Genomic DNA, 15,750 nt, shown 5'->3' on the forward strand with positions numbered 1-15,750 from the left:
GGTTGCTCTACTTGCCTAAGGTAGAACCACACTCTTAGCTTAGGTGGATCCAATAGCTAAGTAACCTACGAGGGCACGTAGTGTATGGGATAAGGAGCCCTTAACTAACGGATGAGCTTCCATCTCATGGGACTTCTTCTAGAAACTCACCCTCTACTAATACAGGAGTTTCCATCCCATTGTCAATATCCACTCGGTGCTAGGCAATAATTCCCACGTAGTTCATATTAAGTCTTGACTTAAGTTCATATTCATGGAAGATTATCTTGACACTCCATCCAACATAATTCATAAGATAGCTCATTAGATCATGCGTGAGAATAACCTTTCACCGTCCATGTCTACATATAGATTAAGTAGGTGAGACTAGTCTTCCAACCTTAGAATCATCATATTGTGAGAAATCTATTCACATCATATCATATTCATACTTAGGTGTGCATATGAGAACATGCTTTCAACAACACACAACAAGGTCATAATCATAATCACTTTACTCTCAAAGTGTTCCTAAAGCATATACATAACCTTTATAAAACATGCATATTATCATATCTTGTCCTTTCAAGGACCACTGCTCATATGAAATTAACAAATCTAGAATGACTACATTATACATGGATATAATCACAATTTCAAGTAATCAAATCACAATATGCATAATCTCATATACTCATAATATAGGTCATGTGATCAAAGTCCTTTCACAATAATACCATATAAAAATAAACATACATAATAGCTTCACTCTCAAACCCTTAACATTCCTAGTTCATTCGTATTAGCTTTTACCCTAAGGCCCTAGAAATCACATTCATACTACAAGCCTTCCTTTCAAGCAATACTTCACATGGTCATCATATATGCCTAATTCTAAGACAATCTAACCACATGCTTCGTCCTTGATCAATTTTATTCATATATCATCATATAAACTCAATGTCAACACTACTAGTCAGGATTCATCATATGAGCTTTGATCTAATCAATTCATGTCTACAAGATTTACTTTTCAAAAACTCATATCTTGGTGCTTTAATCTCAAGAAATTCATAAAGTAATTCATTAATCTTAGAAGGTCACATCTAAGCCCACCATTTCCCTTTTCATGGCATAAAACCAAACTATATCAATTTCACCCTACAATCTTAGGTTAATCAAGAATACATGTATAATAATGCTAAAAACATTTAATTCCATCATAAACAATCAAAATTCACTCAATTGGATGACATTCATCATAACCCACAACATTGGAAGAGACCCAAAATAGAATTGGGGAATTCTTCTTCAAATTGTGGAAAACTAAGGGACTTCATGGATGAAAGGAGTCCATGAATGAATAAGCCATCATACCTTCATTACAAATCATAGAAAGTTGAAAAAATGAAGTCTTGACCTAGTTTGACCCTCTTCTTCTTCTTCTTCTTCAGAGTGCATTTTTTAGACGGAATTGGGTTTCTTTTAGGGGTTTCTCAATAATGATTTAGGATGAATTAATTAAGGTTCTAAAGTATTTATATAGTTGGTCTAATCTAGGGTAAAGCAACATCACTTAATAACTAATTAATTCTGGAAAATTCCACAAGCCCCTACTTCACCGTTTGAAACCAACATTCTGCCTCACCCACAACACCACGCCCACGGGTCGTGAATAGACCCACGGGGTGTGCTGGTCAAGCATGGGTGATGGTGTGAAACAGTGTTTCTGGGACCCTCACCCACGACCCCTCACCCACGGGGCGTGGGTCCCTTTCGTGGATCACTATTTTTTGGGAAGAATTTAAGGTCCTCCTCAAGGACCCTTGGTTGGTCCTTGGAGGGGAGGGTCGTACTTTGACATTCTAACCTGAAACCCTCCATTTTAAGTATGGGGAGTTATATATAGGACTAACGTCAAGCCCTAGATTAGCCTACTAGTTTCTGGGGTGTTAAACCTAAACCCTCCACCAATGATAATTACTCAAAATTCTAAGTTCTAAGAATCTATTTACGGATTAGGGGAATGATTATCTTACCTTTGGCACTAGAAATCGTGGAAAACTGTCAAGAACAGCTCTAGTTCACCTAGTAGCTCTCAAGAACGAAGTTTTGCAGAAAAATAATGATTCTGGGGTTTTTTCCTAACTTAACTTGATACTGTACCGCCACAACGGCCCTGCCCTGGGGGAACTAACCCCGCTTTGGCGGCTTGCACGGAGGCAGAAGCTTGTAATTTGAGTCCCAAGCTCCCAATTCACGATACACCTTCAAACCTAGACGTTCAAAAACTACCCTTGCATGCTAAGATCAATTTCGGGAATTCTACTCACCCAGATTTGATTCCGTAAAGCCGTACAAGATCCTTAACGTCTTGGCTATCCACTCATGTGATCGAATTCATAATCAAACCTCTCATCTATTACCAGATTTTCATTGACCTCACTTGTCTCAGATTTCGTCCAATTCTGGCCTAGGCTAGAAATTTCCAAGTCACTACTCAAAAGCTTTATGGCCCAAATTCCTTTCCCATTGGCTTTTCCATAAAGACGATAACAAGTCGTTACATATGCTTTGTGAGGAAAACCCATTTATGTTTGATGCATCCCATATGAAAAATGAGTCCAACATTCTCATACAATGTATATGGTGAGATGACGAGAAGCCTAGTCATGTAGCACAAGAACTTCATGTTCCCCTTATTGACTAAAGGGGTTTCTTTTCTGGTGACCCTACTGCCACCCAACAAGCATCTAGGATTGTGGGTGAAGCGTGCATGAGTCCTGGTTTTTTCTTATAGTGAACCACAGAGTTGATCCTAATCTCATCTCTAATGCACATCGTTATATGGACATGTTCTTTGACATGCCTCTTCGTTAAAAGCAAAAATCTCAAAGGAAAATTGGTGAACATTGTGGTTATGCCAGCAGCTTTACTGGAAGGTTTTCTTCAAAACCACCTTGGAAAGATACACTCTCTTTACAATACTCTACTAACGAAGGCTAATCTCACATAGTTCAGGAGTATTTACAAAGGGCATTGGGTGAAAGTTTTAAAAATCTCGGGTAAGGACAATCGACTATCTTAGTTCTCATCTTTTTAATTTTTTTGTCGTACTTTTCTTTTTGGTATGTTTCATAAAAATGTGTTTTTTTTCCTTTTTTGGCATGACATATTTAAGACCACTAAATTAAATGATATTCTTGTACATTTTATATATATTTTTTGTCTAAGACTATTGAATTCAAAATAAATTTCTTAAATTTCTTAAATTTTATGTCAAATCAAAATCAGACAAAAAAATTGAAACAAAAGGAGTATATATTTTTCTTTTTTTTTTATTATGTAAATGAATTAACCTTTTTCCCCTTTAATTACACTGGAATGTTTATCAATATTATTGCAATTCCATGAGCACACTTTCTCTTAGGATCATGGAACTTTTAAGAATAACCCTAGGTGTACAGAAGATCCACTTTAAAGAGTTTTTCGAAGATAATGAATCCATAATGAGACTCAATTATTATGCCATGTGCCAGAAACCAAAGCTCACCTTAGGAATAGGGCGTCACTATGATCCACCATCATGAACTATTCTCTATCAAGATTTTGTTAGCGGACTTCAGGTTTTTGTGGACAACGAATGGTACTCCATCAGTCAAAATTTTAATGCTTTTGTGGTTAACATAGACGACACATTTATGGTAAGAAAATTAACAAACTAGAACTATATAATAAGCTAATGTATTATGTAATACATAAAAATTATATAAACAAAATCAATTAACCAAATAATACATTTTTTGGTGAAAAACATTGTAAGATCTTTCCACATGACGCACAATGATATACATCAGGAATTCTGAGACTTATAACTTGAATATAACATATTTGGTGTTTGTCCTTTTGCAGGCCCTATCGAATGGTAGATACAAAAGTTGCTTGCATAGAACAGTGGTTAACAACAAGACTCCTAGAAAATCACTTGCTTTCTTTCTTTGTCCAGACAAAGATAAGGTGGTGAGTCCACCAACTCAATTGGTGGACTACAACAACCCTCGACTATATCCTGACTTCATATGGCCTGCTCTCCTTGAGTTTACTCAAAAGCATCACAGAGCTATTATGAACTCTCTTCAAGCTTTCTCTATGTGGCTACAAGACAATAATGTAGAAGATTAAGAGCTATACATGTGAGGTTCAAGATTGAAGGCCTTGGAATCTTTTGTATATATGTTGAAACTTTGATTTAGAACTACAGATATTCCTGTTGTAATAAATCTATTAAGTTAGACGCCTAGTACTTAGGAATTGATTTCTATTTCAGTTTGGTTTTTAGTTTGTAAATACAAGTCTTTTGTTAGTCCCTAATGTAAAGTTCTGTAGTGCAATACATAGTTTATCCTTCAACTTTTCTTCCATTGTTATTTTCCTAAATTTATTTTCTTTCAAAGCATGATAGGTGGGATCTAGAGATATTTTTCTTAAGGGACCTTTGAGGGAAGCGATGGATTTCAAAAATTGTTTTTCATGATTGACCCGTGCTGTTTTTAGTAATGAAAATTACCAATTATGAGTTGTGAGAATGAAAAATTACTTGAAGGCCCTTGATCGTTAGGAAGAAAGCCGTGGAAGAGGATTATGAAATTAATCCGTTACAAAATAATCACACCATAGCGCAAATCAAAAGTCTCAAAGAAAAGAAAATTATGAAGTCCACCATGAAAGCAACTCTGTTTGTTGTTGTGTCAACAACTATTAAAGAGAATTATATTTCTCCCATCGCCAAAAGATATTTGAAATTATCTTAAGAAATAATATGTTGGAGGTGAAGAATTCAAGTTGCAAAGAGTAAAAAACTCCAAGAAAATCAAAGAATGCTTGGATAGATTGCTTGGTATTGATATCAAGGTAATATTTTTTGGCACTAGATCAGAAGAAGGTAGGACATAAATATAAACAAATGAAACCAAAGGTTGATTCATTAAATAATTTGACTTTAGCAAAAAATCTAGAAACTCATTCTTTGGATGTGATATTAAAGACTCCCTTAATTAAGAGGAAATGTAGGGAATGTCAAAATCCTATGAAACACCCCCCCCCCTTGATATTATAGAAGAGACGTGTGATAACAGTCGTATTAAGGAAAAGAAGCCAAGGTTTTCCAATTCCATTGGAAAAGACTTCAATAGAAGCAGAGCTAGAGAAGGGACTGATGGAAAAGGTGGAGGTAAGAAGAGAGAGCGAGTCAGACAAGATCTAGACTGCACTGTGTCATAGCATAGTGCAGATGTTGAAGACTCTTCAAGATGAGGAACATAAGTGAGGAAGATTTGGATCAAGAGAGATGATGTACATTATGATGACGATCCCATTTGGGGAACTGGTTTATCGAATAGGGGATCATAAATTTATAATACAAGCAACCAAATGTTAATTCATTGAAAAAGTTGGCTTTAGTAAAAATTCCAGAAAACCATTCTTTGGATATGATATTAAAGACATCCTTAAGAGGAATGCTTTAATGCAAGAATCTTGAGACTCAACCTTCCCCATATATTATAGAAGTGACATGTAATAACAACTTTATGAAATAAAATAAATCACAGGTGTCCAAGTTCTTGGGAAAAGACTTCAATATAAGCAAAGCTAGTGATAGATTATTATAAATAATAAGTTCACAACGATTATCGATGTAGTTCATAGCTAACTTAAACTTTTTTGTGTTTCTTAGGAGGAGCATTTTTATATGGAAGACCTTGGAAGAAAGGATTGTGGCCAGATATACCATATTGATTGCTCCAAAAGAGTGGAACAAGATCCAGAACACTTGCCCCATCTTAAAGAGGAAAGTGGTTATTATTTTCTATTTTACATTGAGAATTCATGCATTCCTTTGTAACTTCACTACAACTAGTCAACTTATTTCAGGCCCAGTGACTTGATTTTTGTTGAATCTTTCTACATCATGTTATTTTGGCACAGCTCAAGACAGTTCAGGAAAACTTCAAAATTAGAAATCATTTTCAATCTTAGAACAATGGTCTTTTAGTTTTTCAATTTAGTAAGTTATATGTTTTTTCTTACTTTTTCGAAGCTAAACATAACTAAGTACTTATGTCTCATGTTTTTAATGGATTATGTACAACATATTTGATTTTTATTGATATTTAATGTAGATTTCGAATCCCTTTTTGTACACTAACTACATTATTTTGTTCATAATATAATTACTGATCTATAATATCCAGTTTCCTATGATATGTGCACTAGATAGTTTTCCCATCCTTCTACTATTAATAAAGCATAATTGTGTATGTACTAAAAACATAAATCATACCGACATGCATACAAACTTTTATTATGCTTTATTTATGATGTGATATAAGTTTTAAATTTATTATCTTAATTTTAAGACCTGTGTGCTTTCTATGTGAATACACCAATATGCATATCTATGTCTGTAACCATATAACTTTAGATCAACACGTGCATGTAAATAATTATAAAGGTGTAATATCTAATAACGATGTATAACTCTCTCTTATTCCAAAATATTTCAAAGTTTTTCTTGTCATATTTCTTTAAGTAAATCTTCTATTCCTAAAAATGCCCTTAAATTTTAGGCAAATTTAGTGGAGTATGATATTAGAACAATATTTTGTTTTCTAAAACTAAAGTATCCGTCTAAGTTATTTTACCCTACAAAATATACTGAAAATTATCATTTTGTTCTTTGAAAAATCCAAAGATAGAGTGTTCTATGGGGCATTAGAAGTCTCTTATTATAATTTGTTCATGATTGCTTTCTACATATTGAAACTCGGAAATATGACATCATGCGTAGAAAGATTTAAGATTTAAACTAGATAAGTTAACCCTTTTAGTCTTTAAGATTCTTAATCCTAATCTCATTGTACATTTGAAATTATGTGTTCACAATTAGATATTCTTTCTGAACTTTAAATAGTTTTAGTTGTTCTTCACGTATTTATTTATGTTTCATATTGAAAATATTGGGTTTAGTTGGACCTATAGAACATATGCACTATATGCCTCTAATCACATGTCTTTAAAAATTATTTATCTTAAACTGCAACCAAACCGGAAGATTTAGGTACTGTCGTCAAACAATGTCAAAACAAACCATCAGGGAACCCCAATTAGTAGAAGCTCTAATGTTACTACTGTTAGAAAATGCCAGAATCTTAATGCTTACATGAATAATAGATAATCAAATTGTTTATGCTAGAACATATCAATTATGCTAGAACACAAAAACTTGCTGAAATTTAATTCAAGAATTACCTCTTGAAGCGTGAGCAGATACCTTCAAGCGAATCCACAAGTTAGACAGATCTTCCTTCAAGCTTGTTTCCAAGTTAGACAGATCTTCAAGTGAATCCACAAGATAGATAGCAGCTATGTAGTCTTCTACAATGATCCCAAATTCATATCCGAACTCTCTCAATACTTGGGTGGGCAAGTATGAATAGAAACCTTCAATATTTTTCTAGGTTAGGAGAATCTCTACTTATAGAGATTTCTTCCCAATCGAAAAATGAGAACAAAACATAGTATATTTTCTTCTACCATAAAAATACATGGCTGTTTTCTGTTTTAAAGAAAAACTCACGCTAGTATCCTCTTTTCTCCTTAGAAATAAGATTCTCAGTTCTAGTTAAATATGGGCATTTTAGGGACCACAAAATTAACTACTGAGACTTCCTATTATGGAAATAATTCCAAATAAGTAATTTGAATTATTCTTACCATAATAAATTACAAATCATTCCACTAGAAATTCGTAATAGCACTCCTCTATTTATAATTCAAAATTCCCTATTAAACACTTATGTATTTCTCCATGATAAGATTACAAATCAATAAATTAAACTACTAACGAATTTAATTCAACGATTAATTTCCTTTAGAGCACTACTTAACTTGTTTCATGTGTCGGATTCATAAATCCACTTACAATGTTTGACACGATGAAAACTTATAAGCTTCTCAAAAAGGTATATCAATCAATCTCTATAACGAGACATGAATTTCATCAACTAACTTATTATTTCACCAATATATATTATTATCATCCAATCTACCAGGCATATTGACCCATCTCAAGATCTACGATTTTAATAAATCAAAATGATAATTAATATATACAAATCATAATATTTATATCAAGAATAAGAATATAAGTACATTTAATAGTTTCCGGCTAACTTTGTGATTTTAGATTGTGAGATCGATGGTGAAATCCCCATTATTTTGGGAAGGCCATTCTTAGCAACTGGGAAGGCATTGGTGGATGTCGAAAGTGGGATATTAAAGTTTCGGGTGAACAATGATGAGGTAACCTTCAATATTTGCAAATCCATGAAACAACCAAGTGATATCCATGTGTTGTCTACTGAGGATGCTATAGATGAGGCGGTGGCAAGTGTGAGCCATTTGATGCAAAAGAATGAACCCCTTGAATTTGTGCTTGCTAATTATGATGAATCCGAAGTTCAAGGCTATGATGAAGTGGTAGTTGCCTTATCGGGGTTAGGAGTATATTCAAGGAATCCAATCAAGTTAGATATCAACCTAAAACACAGAGAAAGTCCTCCTGTTAAGCCATCAACTGAGGAACCGCCAAATTTTGAATTAAAAGCACTACCGTCTCATCTCAAATATGCCTTCTTGGGAGACTATAATACTTTACCAGTGAATATCGCAATTAACTTGCTTGAAAGGCAGGTGAAATTGCTCACTGAAGTACTGCGGAAGCATATAAAAGCTATATGATAGACCATAACTGATATAGTAGGCATTCAGCCTGGTATCTGTACGCACAAGATTCGGCTTGATAATGAATGTAAACCTAGCGTGGAACATCAACGGAGATTGAACCCACCAATCCAAGAGGTGGTGAAAAAGGAGATCATCAAGTGGTTAGATGTGGGAGTAATCTACCCGATTCCAGATAGTAAATGGGTAAGTGCGGTGCAATGTGAACCAAAAAGGGACGTATCAATGTAGTCCCAAATGCAAAGGGGGAACTCGTGTCGACTAGACCAGTGACTGGGTGGAAACTTTGCATGTTCTATCGAAAACTTAATTCATGGACCGAAAAGGACCACTTTCCAATGCCTTTCATGGACAAGATGCTTGACCGATTATCAGAAAGGGGGTGGTATTATTTTTTAAATGGGTACTCCGGCTACAATCAAATCTCTATTGTGCTTAAAGACCAAGAGAAAACCACTTATACTTTCCCTTATGGAACATTTGCATTCAAAAGGATGCCATTCGAGTTATGTAATGCCCCAGCGACATTTCAGCGTTAAATGTTGTCTAGTTTTGTGGATATGGTCTAAGACTCTATGGAGGTATTCATGGACGACTTCTTAGTCGTATGGGATACATTTGAAGAATGCTTGACACACTTAGGACAAGTGCTCCAAAGATGCGTTGAAACGAATCTGGTTCTGAATTGGGAGAAAAGTCACCTTATGGTGAAGGAAGGGATTGTTTTCGGGAACAAGGTGTCACGCCCCGAGTCTACCCCCGAGATACGGACACGGGACCTAGGACCACAACTGATCCCAAGCTAACCATGTGGCATGATCATGAGCATACTAAAGATAATAAACAGATGCGGAAGCTAAATCATAAATAAAAATGAAAAGATGGGGAATACCCATATAATATATCTGAGATAAATGATAACTGATGAGGTTAATACAAAGACGATATTAACTCAATACTAAGTTGAATCTAACTATGTCTGAAAATAGCCTCTAACTGACTAGAAATGTTGGGACATGCCCCAGCTAAGTCTAGCAAAACTGAAACTAAAGGACTAAAACTACTGAAAATAAACTCATGACTATTGTCCTTGGAGAATAAGGACTCACCACTGATTCTGCTGAATTGAAGATCGGGAACAAATCTAAGTGTGATTTGGATGCTGAGAACCTGAACCTACATCACGAGAAGATGTAGTGTACAGTATACGTCAGTACTTGAAAGGTACTGAGCATGCAAGATAGAGTAAAGCTGAAATAAACATATAACTGAACGAGCAATAAAGTAAGAGCATAATCTGAACATGATATAGATACTGAATACTGAGCTAACTGAATGCAATAAGCAAATTTATGACATGCTGAAACTGAATACTGATTGTACTGTAAATGGGGTCAATGCAATAGAATCTGACTGAACTGTGGGAGCTACTAATAACCGACATAAAACCACATGAGATAAATGTTTATTCCAATGTATACGCCCCATCGAGAGGATCCAATATACCCTGCCAGAGGTATAGAGGTGTGCTGGCGCGATCACTAAACTGATGTTGCCGATAGATGGGACTTACACTTCCACCTACGTGGCTCGTAGTACTGGGACTATATAGGTACGCTGAACCCTAGTCCAACTCGGTATTATGCTACTCCCAATGAATTAAGTGGTTAACTGGTTATGACTGAATTTCTGTAAATACTGGATAACTCAAAACAGAACATGCAAACTGAGAATGCAACAATTAATCTGATAATGATGCATTAATAACTGAGGCATGTATAACTGAATACTGAAATATCTGACCTAGCATGTGTAATTCAAGAACTAAAGAAATACATAGCTAGGGTTCTGAAATTAATGCAATAAACTGAGCAATAACTTGATAATCTGATTTGGAACATCTTAATAACTAATTCAGGATGATCTGTTGTATTTCTAGAAACCCTAGGTCTATTAATAATTAGGGAATCAAGAAACTGACGGAATTCTAGGGACCCAATGGGCGAAAGGAACCCACTAGTGAAATCCCACATACCTGGTGACGAATTTCACGGAGAAATCCTTTGATTTCTGGGCTGGAACTGAAGAAAACTTGCTGCGTTCTTGAACTAGGGTTCTTGACCTTTGTCTCCTCCCTTGCTTCTAATTTTCTAAAGTTTTGATTAATTATTTGACTTGGATATGTTCTAGTTATGTTTTCAGGCTTAAACTTACTAAAACCTCATGATTCATGGTCTAAACGACGTATATTAGGGGTTAAATGAAATAGGAAAAGACCAAAAGACCCCTAACTTAATTGCTGTCGGAGTGACCGACGGACTGGACCTACGAGCCGTAGCTCAATCGACGGTCCGTCGATTGGAGTCGTGGGTCGAGTCTGCCCGATAGGGCTTCAATAAAATGAGCATAACTTTTTACTCGGAGGTCGCATTTTAGCAAACTCGGTGGCGTTGGAAAGAGGATTATATTATCTATCATATAATAGGACATATAATTCCTTTTGTGATAAGAGTTATGACCATCTGAAGTTGACCCACTCAACAATTGTCCCCTAACTTACTGTTGACCCTCATCTACGGTCAGACCTACGGACCGTGGATTGAACGGTGGTCCATGCTGGTCGACCATAGTTCATGTCAGAGGCTGGGTAATGGAGTCTTGATCCACAAACACAAACCACGAAATGTGGTCTAACCTACGGACTGTGGGTCTGTCCGTGACTCGAGACTTAGCCGATTTTCTGAGCTGGATTTACGGAGGGGCTATAGTGGTGAACCACAGACCACCAGCACGGGCCATGGTCTGGCCTACGGTCTGTGGATGCCAACCGTGGGTTGCACCTGCAACTTCTCAAAATCTACAATTTTGGTCTGTTTTGGATACGGGGTGTTGTACTATCTCCCCCTTGAGACCATTCGTCCTCGAATGAAGACTAAACTAGTTGAAATGGAGGGGGAGGGCTGTAATCCCTACCACTAAGCACTGAAAACTGAATTTCTGACTGAACTGAGTTCCAAGAACATGCAAATACGCTGAAAATGCAAGTACAAACTAAAGGAACATGATTCTAAGACTAAATTTATGCATGAATGACTGAAAAACAGAAGAGGAACTATTACCTAAATCTGGAATAGAATCAGAAGGAAAGAGAAATGCAAGTACAAACTAAAGGAACATGATTCTAAGACTAAATTTATGCATGAATGACTGAAAAACAGAAGAGGAACTATTACCTAAATCTGGAATAGAATCAGAAGGAAAGAGATGAGGATAGTTGGACTTCATGGCTGCTTCTGCTTCCCAAGTAGCTCCCTTTACAGATTGACTCCTCCACAGAACCTTGACTGAAGCGACTTATTTGTTTCTCAACCTTCTAACCTGACGATCGAAAATCTCAACTGTTACATCCTCATAAGAAAAGCTATCTTTTACAGCCACAGTCTCTAATCGCACGACGGATGCTAGATCACCCACACACTTCTTCAAAAGTGAAATGTTAAAAACTAGATGCACTGCTGCTAAATTTGTTGGCAACTCTAACTTATAAGACACTTTACCAATCCTTTTCAAGATCTGGTAAAGGCCTACATATCTGGGATTGAACTTTCCTTTCTTGCCAAAACTCATCACCCCCTTCATAGGTGACACTTTCAGGAAAACCCAATCATTAACTTGGAACTCTAGTTCCCTTCTTCTCACATCTGCATAAGACTTCTGGCGACTCTGGGCAGTCTTAAGTCTATCTCTAATGAGTTGTACTTTCTCTATAGCATCAAGGACTGAATCTGGTCCGATCAAGGCTGCTTCACCTACTTCAAACCAATCAATTGGAGATCTACATCTATGCCCATACAATGCCTCATAAGGGGCCATCGAAATGCTGGAATGGTAACTATTGTTATAGGCGAACTAAATAAGAGAAAGGTGATCATCTCAACTACCCTTGAAGTCGATCACATAAGCTCTCAACATGTCCTCTAAGGTTTGAATGGTACGCTCTTCCTGACCATCCGTCTGTGGATGAAATGATGTGCTAATGTTAACCTGAGTACTAAGACCCTTCTGAAATGACTTCCAGAAATGAGAGGTAAACTGAGGACCTCTATCTGAGATGATAGGCAAAGGAACCCCATGCAACCTCACAATCTCATTAATGTAAAGCTTGGAGTAGTCCTCCACCGTATCTGTAGTCTTGACCGCCAAAAAGCGAAAAGACTTAGTAACCCTATCAACAATCACACAAATGGAGTCATGGTGTCTGCGAGTACGACGTAAAACTGTGATGAAGTCCATGTTGATCACTTCCAACATCCAAGTCGGAATGTCAATCTCTTGAGTCATGCCTCCTGGTTTTTGATGTTCTACCTTGACTTGTTGTTAATTGGGGCACTTAGTCACAAAAGCTGCTATATCTCTTTTCATACCATTCCACCAATAGACTTCCCGCAGATCGCGGTACATCTTAGTGGAACCTGGATGAATATAGTATCTGGAGTTATGGGCTTCTGCAAGAATAAGCTGCCTTAACTCGCCCACATTAGGAACACATAATCGACCTTGATAGCGAAGCACACCATCTCCCCCTTGGGAGAATACCTCAACTCTTTGTTGATAGACTGGTCCCTTGAGTTCAAGTAATATCAGATCACTGTCTTGCTTCCTTAACTTCCACTACAAAAGAAGATTCTTCCCCATTCTGAACAGTTACACCACCATCTGATATGCTCATAAGGCGAAGTCTTAGGCGAGCAAGTCTATGAACATCCTTTGCTAGCTCTTTTCTTTCTTCCTCAACATGTGCTACACTACCCATAGATAATCTGCTAAGAGCATTTGCTACTACATTCGCCTTACCCGGATGGTAATGCACACTCATATCATAATCTTTGAGGAACTAAAGCCACCTTCTCTGGCGAAGATTCAACTCTTTCTGGTTGAATACATACTGGAGGCTCTTATGGTCTGTGAACACATCAACATGAACACCATGTAAGTAGTGTCTCCAAATCTTTAGTACAAACACCATTGTTGCAAACTCGAGGTCATGAGTCGGATAATTCATCTCATGCACCTTAAGTTGTCTGGAAGCATAAGTTATAACCTTACCTCGCTGCATCAACACACAACTTAGGCCGACCCTGGGTGAATCACAAAAGATCACATAACCATATGAACCCTCAGGTAGAGTAAAGACAAGAGTTGTAGTCAACCTAGTTTTCAGTTCTGCGAAGCTTTTCTCACAATCATCTGACCATCAAAACTTGACCATCTTCTGAATCAACCTAGTCAACGGTGAGGGTATGAATGAAAATCCTTCCACGAACCATCTGTAATAGCCCGCTACACCAAAAAAACTTCTGATATCTGTAGCAAAGGTAGGTCTGGGCCAGTGTCTCTCTGCTTCTATCTTCTGGGAATCTACTCAAATTTCTTCACTAGACACAATATGCCCAAGGAAGGCAACTGATTGTAACCAAAACTCGCACTTGTTAAATTTTGCAAATAACTGGCGATCTTTGAGAGTTTACAAAAACACTCTCAAATGACTCGGTTGTTCTTCCTCATGCCTAGAGTAAATGAGGATATCATCAATAAAGACGATAACGAACAAGTCTAAGTACTGGTTGAACACTCTGTTCATCAAATCCATGAAAGCTGCAGGAGCATTGGTTAGTCCAAAAGACATAACTTCAAATTCGTAATGACCATATTGAGTTCTGAAGGTTTTCTTCGGAATGTCATTATCTCTGACTTTAAGCTGATGATAACCTGATCTGAGGTCTATCTTTGAGAAATGACTAGCACCCTGAAGTTGATCAAACAAGTCATCAATCATGGGGATAGGGTACTTATTCTTGATTGTGACCTTGTTCAACTGCCTATAGTCAATGTACATTCTGAGAGAACCATCTTTCTTCTTCACGAACAACACTGATGCACCCCAAGGTGAAATACTAGGTCTGATGAAACCCTGATCTAGAAGGTCTTTCCATTGCTCTTTCAATACCTTAAGCTCATCTAGAGCCATTCTATAAGGAGGAATAGAGATAGGATGGGTATCTGGAAGTAGATCAATTCCAAAGTATATTTCCCTATTGGGAGGGACTCCAGGAAGATCTTCTGGAAACACTTCTGGAAACTCATTAACCACAGGAACTGACTCAAAAGTTGGGGATTCAGAACTACAATCCTTAACCCGAACTAGATGATAAAGATAACCCTTAGAGATCCTCTTTCTGGCCTTAAGGTAAAAAATTAATTAACCCATAGGCGCTAAGCTACTACCCTTCCATTCTAGGATTGGTTCGTCTGGAAACTGAAAACGAACAATCCTAGTTCTACAATCGACTGAGGCATAACAGGAATGTAACCAATCCATGCCTAGAATGACATCGAAATCTACCATTTCTAACTCTACAAGATCTGCTGAGGTGACTTTTATGAGAGACTGTGACAGGGCAATTTATGTATTCCTGTCTAGCTATAACTGGGTCACCGACTGGAGTAGAGACTGAGAAGGGTTCTGAGAGAGTTTCTGGACTGACATCTAAGATTACTGCTATATAAGGAGTCATAAAAGATAAAGTGAGCCCCTGAATCTTTCCGCTGAGTGTACCATATGTGAGCCACATCCTTAAGCTGCAAAGATGCCAACTCAACCCTACCATTATCAGTCTCTTGCATCACTCCAAATATTTTATTAACCTCATCAATGAAGTTTTGTGGGTATTCACCAACTTGTAACCCTAAAACTCAAGCGTATTCATCCTTAAAAAAACCTCGAACTCTAGCTGCCACTGATCCACCATTTCTATTAGTAGGAACTGGAACCTGCTGATTGTTCTGGTTAGCGATACTCTGAGCCAACATCTGAATGGCATTCCTGAATTCAACATTTGAGACTTCCTAATCCGGAACTGGAGGATCTGCATTTGCGTTCCTGGCATAAGCTCTATGAGGAGGTATGAT

At 37.0% G+C, this 15,750-nt stretch overlaps 1 pseudogene; it reads left to right on the forward strand.

The window, feature by feature from the left end:
* Positions 1–2,548: 2,548 nt before the first annotated feature.
* LOC102582569 (gibberellin 20 oxidase 1-like) lies at positions 2,549–4,161 on the forward strand (annotated as a pseudogene).
* The last annotated feature ends 11,589 nt before the right edge of the window (positions 4,162–15,750 follow it).

This window comes from Solanum tuberosum, unplaced genomic scaffold (genome assembly GCF_000226075.1).
Source record: "Solanum tuberosum cultivar DM 1-3 516 R44 unplaced genomic scaffold, SolTub_3.0 scf00012, whole genome shotgun sequence".
NCBI classification, from domain to species: domain Eukaryota; kingdom Viridiplantae; phylum Streptophyta; class Magnoliopsida; order Solanales; family Solanaceae; genus Solanum; species Solanum tuberosum.